Source organism: Piliocolobus tephrosceles, chromosome 21 (assembly GCF_002776525.5).
Source record: "Piliocolobus tephrosceles isolate RC106 chromosome 21, ASM277652v3, whole genome shotgun sequence".
Lineage (NCBI taxonomy): Eukaryota > Metazoa > Chordata > Mammalia > Primates > Cercopithecidae > Piliocolobus > Piliocolobus tephrosceles.
The window spans coordinates 52,468,815-52,477,615 of record NC_045454.1 but is presented as its reverse complement, the minus strand read 5'-3'; positions in this window follow the sequence as shown (position 1 = coordinate 52,477,615).

The window sequence follows — 8,801 nt, the reverse complement described above, 5'->3', positions numbered from 1 at the left end:
GGAAGGATGATGGGAAGGATGATGGAGAAGGATGATGGGAAGGATGATGGGAAGGATGATGGAGAAGGATGATGGGAAGGAAGACGGGAAGGATGACAGGAAGTATGATGGAGAAAGATGATGGAGAAGGACGATGGGAAGAATGATGGAGAAGGATGATGACAGATGATGGGAAGGATGAAGGAATGGATGATGGAGAAGGATGATCAGAGGATGATGGGAAGGATGATGGCAACCAAGATCAACTCATCTTCTTCAAGCTCATGGTCCTGCCAGAAAGTTGATCATCCACAGCAGCACCGCCCACCAGAAACAGAATGAGAACTTCCTACTTTTTTTTTTTTTTTTTTTTGAGACAGTGTGTTGCTGTCACCCAGGCTGGAGTGCAGTGCTGCAATCATAGCTCACTGTAGCCTCCAACTTCTGGGCTGAAGTGATCTTGCCACCTCAGCCTTCGGAGTAGCTAGGACTGTAGGCATGTGCCACCACGCCTGGCTAATTTCTTCTTTATTGTGTGTGGAGATGGGGTCTTGCTATGTTGCCCAGGCTGGTCTTTAACGCCTGGCCTCAAGCCTCCCAAAGCACTGAGTTTACAGGCATGAACCACCACGCTTGGCCGTTTTTAAATTTTCTAGTAGTTCTATCAAAAAAAGAGAAACACGTGAAATTACTTTTATTTTATTTATTTTATTTCATTTTTGAGACGAAGTTTTGCTCTTGTTGCCCAGGCTGGAGTGCAATGGCACGATCTCGGCTCAGCACAACTTCTGCCTCCCAGGTTCAAGCAATTCTCCTGACTCAGCCTCCCGAGTAGCTGGGACTACAGGCGCGTGCCACCACTCCTGGCTAATTTTGTATTTTTAGTAGAGACACGGTTTCTCCATGTCGCTCAGGCTGGTCTTGAACTCCCAACCTCAGGTGATCTGCCCGCCTCAGCCTCCCAAAGTGCTGGGATTACAGGTGTGAGCCACCGCGCCCGGCAATTAATTTTAATAATATATCTTATTCACCCCATATCCAAATTAATATCATTTCTGCACACAAATATTACAGGTGAGATATTTCACCTTCTTTTTTTCATGCTGTCTCCCCAGCCTGGCATGTTTTGCGCTTGCTGCCCCCAGCGTGGAGCGTCCACGGTTCCAGGGCTCCAGCATCACCTGTGGCCCTGTGGATGCCGTGTCGTGCAGCCCAGGTCTACAGAGTGGAGCCTAGAACGGATCCCATGGGCCAGCAGTGCTCAGCCATGGATGCTGCTGCCCCCGGGGGACACTTGGCTATGTCTGGAGACGTTTCTTGGCTGCCAGGACCAGGGGGTGCTGATGGCATCTAGTGGCTGGAGACTTACAATGCTGTCCCTCCCAAGAGAAGACCCCCAAATGTCCATGGTGTCAAGATGGAGCAAAGCTGCCTTAGTGGATGGGCACGGATTAATCGCCCGCTGCGTACAGGGTGAGATCGGCAGGGCGTCCTTGGCATACGGCAGATGACACTCCTGCGGAGCGGCTCTGCTGCTGGCATCGTGCCCACAGGCGCCAGCCCACGAGCTGTTCCATGACTGCCACCATTGACAGAGGCGGAGGTCGCAAAGGCAGCAGGCGGCGGAGCCAGGACTCAAGTCCAGAATGTTCTTGGCCCCTGGACAGTCCTGCCTACCCGCGCCTGCCAATCTCAATATCACCCACCCTGGCCGCCTTCATACGACTGCCCCAGCCCCGCCCCTTGACGGGCACCGAGGCTGTTCCCACTTTTGCTCCTTTACGATTTCCTGCAGTGAATTTCCCAGGCAGACCTCCTCCGCCCATGAACCAGGGTTTCTGGATTAGACGCTGTGCAGTCCCTGAGGAGTCACCGCACCGCTGTGCATCCGTCTCCTCCTCTGAAAAACGGGCATATGTCAGCTTGACCCCACAGGGTCGTTCTGAAGGCAAGGGCATCCGGCCCCTTATCATTCAAACATCCTCTTCCAGCCTTCCCCCACTCCAGCCAATGGTACCTCCTCCAGACCCGTGCTGACTTGGACCCATTGGGTCAGCTTCCTGGATCCAAAGCCCACCCAGCATCTAGCCGCTGCTCTCCACCCCACAGCCACGGCCCAGTCCAGGACCCCATCCTCCCTCCACACCCACCCCCGCCTCCTCGGGGTTCTATGTCAGCCAGAGCCAGCTCTTTGGGGAGCCCTACATAGACGCCCGTCCCGGCTCCCACTGTGTCTAGCACAGGCTCCTCCCCAACAGACCTCCACCTGCCTGAGTCCCCTCACCACTCCCCCGGGCACGCAGGCTCACCCTCGTTCCGGTGACACGGAGTATGAGATCATGGTGGGTTGAAATCAACAGACCAGGGGTTCCCAACACAGGTGACTGGCCCCCGGGGACACGGGGCAGTGTCCAAGGACACCTGTGGTTGTCACGACTGGGGGAGCTCCTGGCATGGAGTGAGTTGGGGCAGGGATGCCGCTAGGCACCCTGCAGTGGCCAGGACCGCCCCACCCGGCATGTCCACAGGGCCTGCGAAGACCCTACAGTAGACAGCCATCAGCTCTTTCTTCTCACGGCCCCTGGAAGCTCTGGGACCATGGGGCCGGTTCTGGGATCAACACAGTGCCTCCAGCCCCCAGGAAGCCCTTGGAGCCCCTGCAGCCCTCTTCCTTTCCTCCACCCGTCAACGGCACTCCCGCCTCTAAAGCCAGACCCCGCTTTGCCTCCTTTGTGCAGCACAGGAAGGGGATGGTGCACTCATGAGGCCCCTCACCCTGCCTGTGCGATTGGTCCTGGTGTTGGTGACAGCTGTCCATCACTCACTTCTGTTGCCGGGCAACGTTCCATCCCATAAAGATGCCACGATTTACTCAGAGCTTCTAGGCTGCTTCCAGCTCGGACACCCGCAGATGATGCTGTGAACACACATCTCTGGTTTTATTTACTTTTTCTTTTCTTTTCTTTTCTTTATGAGACAGAGTTTCACTCTTGTTGCCCAGGCTGGAGTGCAGTGGCGTGATCTCAGCTCACCACAACCTCTGCCTCCCAGGCTCAAGCGATTCTCCTGCCTCAGGCTCCTGATTAGCTGGGATTACAGGCGGGCACCATCACGCCCGGCTAATTTTTGTATGTTTAGTAGAGATGGGGTTTCTCCATGTTGGTCAGGCTGGTCTCGAACTCCCGACCTCAGGTGATCTGCCCGCCTTGGCCTCCCGAAGTGCTGGGATTACAGGCGAGCCACCGCACCTGGCCTTGTTTTATTTTTGACACAGGGTCTCATTCAGTGCTCAGGTTGGAGTGCAGTGATGTGATCACAGAAATGAAACCTCAGGGCAGAGTTGGGACTTCACATACGGTGGCCAGGAAGGCCCCCTGAAGAGGCGAAACGTTAGCAAAGGCCTGAAGGACATGAGGACCTCTAAGGGATGCCCAGCTGTGCAGACAACTACTGGATGTCTGGGGAGGGCACCGCTGCGCAAAGGCCGTGGGGCAGGACTGCACCTGGTGAGGCGGAGGAACAGCAAGGACGCCAGGGTGGCTGCCGCAGGGTGAGGAGGGGAGAGCAGGAGGACGGAGGAAGGGGCTGACCCAGCACGTCGTGCAGGGCCCTGAGGACTCGAGAGGACACAGGGTTTTACCCTGAGCAAGGTGGGAGGCACGGAGGTGGCCTCTGCTGGAGCCGACGAGGGCAGGGCCTGACTTGGGTTTGAAGGAATCGACTGACCGTAGGATGGTGGGGGTAGGGAAGCCTGGGAGAGGCAACTCACACCGGCCCAGGTGGGCACCACGGGGCCTGGGCTGGGGGCTGCCATGGGATGGTCAGAGGCAGGTGGGTTCTGGGCCTGTCTTGGAGGCAGAACTCACAAGATTTTCTCAGACACGGTGGGGTGAAGGGGAGTGAGAGGCACGGAGGGTCCTGGAAGGGCAGATGCGACCTCGACCTAGAGAAGGACCCGCTGACCTGCTTAGTTGTTTATGGAGGATCTCTGCCGTGCTCTACCATGTAACACACGTCCACACACACAGGTGCACACGCGTCCACACAGGCGTGCACGTTTACGCCACGTGGGTGCACACGCAGATGAGCCGCACACACACTCCCGCACAGCACACCAGCAGGTGAGCACACACACGTGTGCGCACACAGGAACACGAAGAGGCAGGAGCCGGGTGTGCCCGCGCCCCGTGGCGCCCTAGGCATCCCGACCACCGCCTGCGCTGAACAGGTGCACAGTGAGTGCCCGCCGAGCCAGTGAGCGGAATGAAGCTCCATGACAGTCCAGATGACGGACGTCACTGCTGTGGCTGCTGCTGATCCAAGTCCCACCGTCCTCTTCTCCAGAGACGAGGTCTCACTCCGCCATCCAGGCTGGAGTGCGGTGGCGCGATCACAGCTCAGTGACGATGGAGGAGGATGCTCAGAGGATGATGGGAATGAGGCAGCCTCAACCTCCTGCCCCTACAGCACCGGGAGGGCAGGTGTGAGGCACGGTGCCAGCCCCAAGTTCCCGCCATCCTTTCCTAAAACCCATCCTGGGGCTGCAGGTGAGGCTGCAGCAGCTGGGAGGCAGCTCCCAGGAGGCTGGGTTCCTCCGACCACCTGCCGTTTCTGTGTCCCTGGCACACGGTGCAGCAGGAGAGGGGGAGGCCAGGTATTTGCAGGTGCTGCCGCCGGCCCGTCCAGGGTCAGCTCATGCTCCCGGCCTCCGTCATCTGCCACTCCCACTTTCCTGTGGCCGCTCACTGCTGTCCCTTGTCCAGCGGCCAGCCCCCTGACTCAGACTCACGCGCTCGGACGCTGCCCGCCCCTTTGTTCCCAGGAGACTGTAACAAGGAAGGCTTGTTCTTCCTGAGAGGACACAGAGAACCTGCCAGCTCCCCTCCCTCCTCATCCAGAGAGGGCCCGCTGTCCCCGTGGGACAGTGAGGACAGGACCAGCTCTCAGGCTCTGCCAGGCACCCAGCCCATGCCTGGCAAGTCCCCATGTTACAGACGAGGACACCAAAGTTCAGAGGAAGGAAGGGCTTGTATTCTGAGGATTCGGGGGCCTGGAAAGGGGTTCTGGTGGGCTCTGCTGTAGCCTGCAAGGTCCTACACGCCCAGGTCCTTCCGGCCCTCTCTGGCTGTGTTGGTCCCTCCGGACTCAAGTCTCCGCACTCATCGTACCTTCTGCCTGGTACACCCGGTCCAACTCCCTTCCCCTCCCGGAAGGTCTTGCTCAAATCTCTCCATCTCCAGGGTCTTCCTTGGACCACTGATTAATTGATTTTTTGTTTTTTGTTTTTCTGAGATGGAGTCTTGCTCTGTCACCCAGGCTGGAGTGCAGCGGCGCGATCTTGGCTCACTGCAACCTCTGCCTCGCGGGTTCAGGAGATTCTCCTGCCTCAGCCTCCCGAGTAGCTGGGATTACAGGCGCCCGTCACCACGCCCGGCTAATTTTTGTATTTGTACTAGAGATGGGGTTTCACCATGTTGCCCAGGCTGGTCTCGAACTCCTGACCTCAAGTGATCCGCCCACCTTGGCCTCCCAAAGTGCTGGGATTACAGGCGTTAGCCGCTGTGCCCAGCCTATCGGGACCACAGATTTGATCCTACAGCCTGCCCACCGTCATGCTGCCTGCCCCCTGCCCTGCCTTTTCCTTCCTTCCGGCAGCACTTTCCACGTCTCAACTATTGCAGCAGCGGCTGGAGCTGATCATGCCAGTTCCTGAGCCCACTGTGAAGTTCGCAGGGCTCTGTGAGCTGGTTGGCTCACGTTAGCAGCCACCATGCGAGTATTTACAACACAGGGGCGGCGTGCGCTGCAAGTGAGGGGCTTTTGCCTTGGAGAGCCAGTTGTTCAACATTTCTCTGCACAGCACTGCCTCCCTATCATGCCTGGGGTCCCGGCTCATGGTCTCTCTTCCCCGCTGCTCAGGAGAATGCAACCTCCTTCGGCCGAAGTAAGCCCACCTTGCACTCTGCTGTCTCCACGGCACTTAAAACAACGCTTGGCAGACAGCAGGCACTCAATAAAGATTTGCTGGCCGGGCGCATGACGTGTGCCTGTGGTCCCAACACTCTGGGAGGCCGAGGAGGGAGGATCACTTGACATTGGGAGGCGGAGGTTGCAGTGAGTGGAGATCGCGCCATCGCAGTCCAGCCTGGCCCACACAGTGAGACCCTGTGTCAAACTAACAACAAGCATGAGGCAGGGGGATCAGCTGAGGTCACGAGTTCGAGACCACCCTGGCCAACATGGTGAAACTCTTCTCTACTGAAAATACAAAAAAAATGCCGCGCTCGGTGGCTCACGCCTGCAATCCCAGCTACTCTGGAGGCTGAGGCAGGAGAAACGCTTGAACCCGGGAGGCGGAGGTTGCGGCGAGCGGAGGTCGCGCCCCTGCACTGCAGCCTGGCGACAGGGCTGAGACTCCGTCTCAAATAAATCAATAACGAGAATAAGTAAATCTATGTGGAACCAACGAGCCCGCTCGTCCCTCGCGCTGCTGGGGCTGACGTCCGGGCGCCCCCAATACGACCATGGCCCGAAGCCCCGCAGCCCCTAATGCAGAATCCGCGTCCCCGAACCCGGATCCCCCCGGCCTGGCCGTGCGGCTCCGACCCCCGCAGCGAGACCAGCGCTTCCCAGTCTCCGCCCGGGAGCGCGACACGCCCGGTTCCCTCGGCGAACGGCCAGGCCTCCCGGGACCAGCGCGCCGGGGGACTCGCGGCGGGGACGCCCCCTCGGCCGCCCCATGCCGGGCCCCACGCAAGGGCAGCCGGGGCGCCCCGCAGTGGGAACGCGAGGACACCGACCACGGGGCGCTACAGCCGCCAAGGCCTCCCCGCCGCCCGCCCGGAGCCCGCCTCAGCCCGCCACGAGCGTGGAGGACCGCGGGCTAGAGCGGCTCCGCCGGCGCGCAAAGCCTTGTGGGCCACACGCCCCGAGGCCCTGTGCCCCGCGGCATGGCGGGAGTTGTGGTCCAGCTGCGGGGACGACGCGGGGGTTGCCGGGAGCTGTGGGCGGGGCGGGTGCGCGCGTAGCGGCGGGGCCGGGGAGCTGCACCCGCGAAAAAGAGGAGCTGCTGCAGGTCTCTTGCGCCCCGCGGGTCGAAAAGGTTGTCAGCAAGACGCCGGCGCTTTGAGTGCTGAGCGCGGCCCCGACCGGAACCCCCGACGCGCCGTCGCAGCACGCGGCCCCGGCCTCTGACCCGCCCTCGCAGCCCGCGGTCCCGACCTCTGACCCGCCCTCGCAGCCCGACCCTCGACCTCCGACCCGTCCTCGCAGCCCGTGGCCCATCGGTCCGGCCGTGGACGCAGAGCCCCGGCCCCGCTCCCTGCCCGGACCCCCCGGCCCCGCTCCCCGCCCTCCCTGCGGAGCCGAGGACCTTGGCCCAGCCCCGCATCCTCCCGACCGGGTTCGAGCCAGCCCGGGTGTCCTGCGCCCGAAACAGGCTCCCGGGGGCCGTCGGGGCTGGGGCTGACCGTGCCCGGCCCTTGCGCTCCCCTCTTACAGACAGGCCCGTCCTCCCGTCCCCTCCGCCCGCGGTTTCCCACACCCGGGTCCCGACACGCCTGGCACCGGCCCAGGCCCTCCTCGGGGCGGAGCCGGCAGCGCCGCAGGCCAGGATGTCCCCCTTCCCGGTCGTGACAAGCACAGATGGCCCCGGATGCCAGGCGAGGGTTAGTGCCTCCTGGGGGCGGGGTTGCGGCCGGGAAGAACCACCGCCCTAACCCTCAGGAACCCCAGGGATGGATGGAGAGCGCGCCCGGGATGTGGGGCTCAGCGCGGGTGGGGTGGAGAATGCAGAGCGCGCCGTCCTCAGAGGCCGCCGGCCTGCAGGCGAGAACCCTCCCAGCCAGGACGCTGCGGCTCTGCCTGAACCCCAGGCCCGGGGAGCGCCCCGACTCAGGGCGAACACCCGCGTTTGGTCCCTGCCCGGTGCTGAGAGAGGCCAGAGCGGCGTCCCCAGAAGCGGAGCGGGAGCACCACGTCCAGCGGCCACGGTAGAAACAAGAAAAGAAATGGGTGGTAATAAGTAAAATAAATCGTATGAAACATAAAACAAGGCCAGGCGCGGTGGGTCACGCCTGTAATCTCAGCACTTTGGGAGGCCCAGGTGGGCGGATCACCTGAGGTCAGGAGTTTGAGACCAACCTGGCCAACATGGAGAAGCCCCATCTCTACTGCAAATACAAAAATTAGCCGGGCGTGGTGGCCTGTGCCTGTGGTCCCAGCTAATTGGAAGGCTGCGGCAGGAGAATCACTTGAACTTGGGAGGTGGAGGTTGCCCTGAGCCGAGATCGCACCACTGCAGTCCAGCCTGGGCGACAAGAGCGAAACTCCAGCTCAAAAAAACAAAAACAAAATAACAACAACAAAAACAAAGATGTACCTTTATCTGATTTAATCCACTGTGTCCAAAATACTATCCTTTCCACACATAATCTTCATACACGTTGAAATGTTGTACAATCTTTGTTCACGCTAAGTGTTCAGAGCCCAGAGCATATTTTGCACATTTGTGTCCATTTCTAATTCTCACAGGAAATATTTCATCTGCTCTTCAGGCCCCTAAAGTTCTAGTTAGAAAAGTAGCTTCACAAACCCTAGCTGTGCCACACGTTTTCGAATGGCTGCATCCGTTTCTAAGTTGACATTCGCGTTAGAAAGGAGGTTTCAGGGCCAGGGGTGGTGGCTCACGCCTGTAATCCCAACACCTTGGAGGCTGAGGCGGGTGGATCACCTGAGGTCAGGAGTTCTCAACCAGCCTGATCAATATGGTGAAACCTGTCTCCACTAAAAATTCAAAGTTAGCCAGGTGTGGTGGCGGGCGC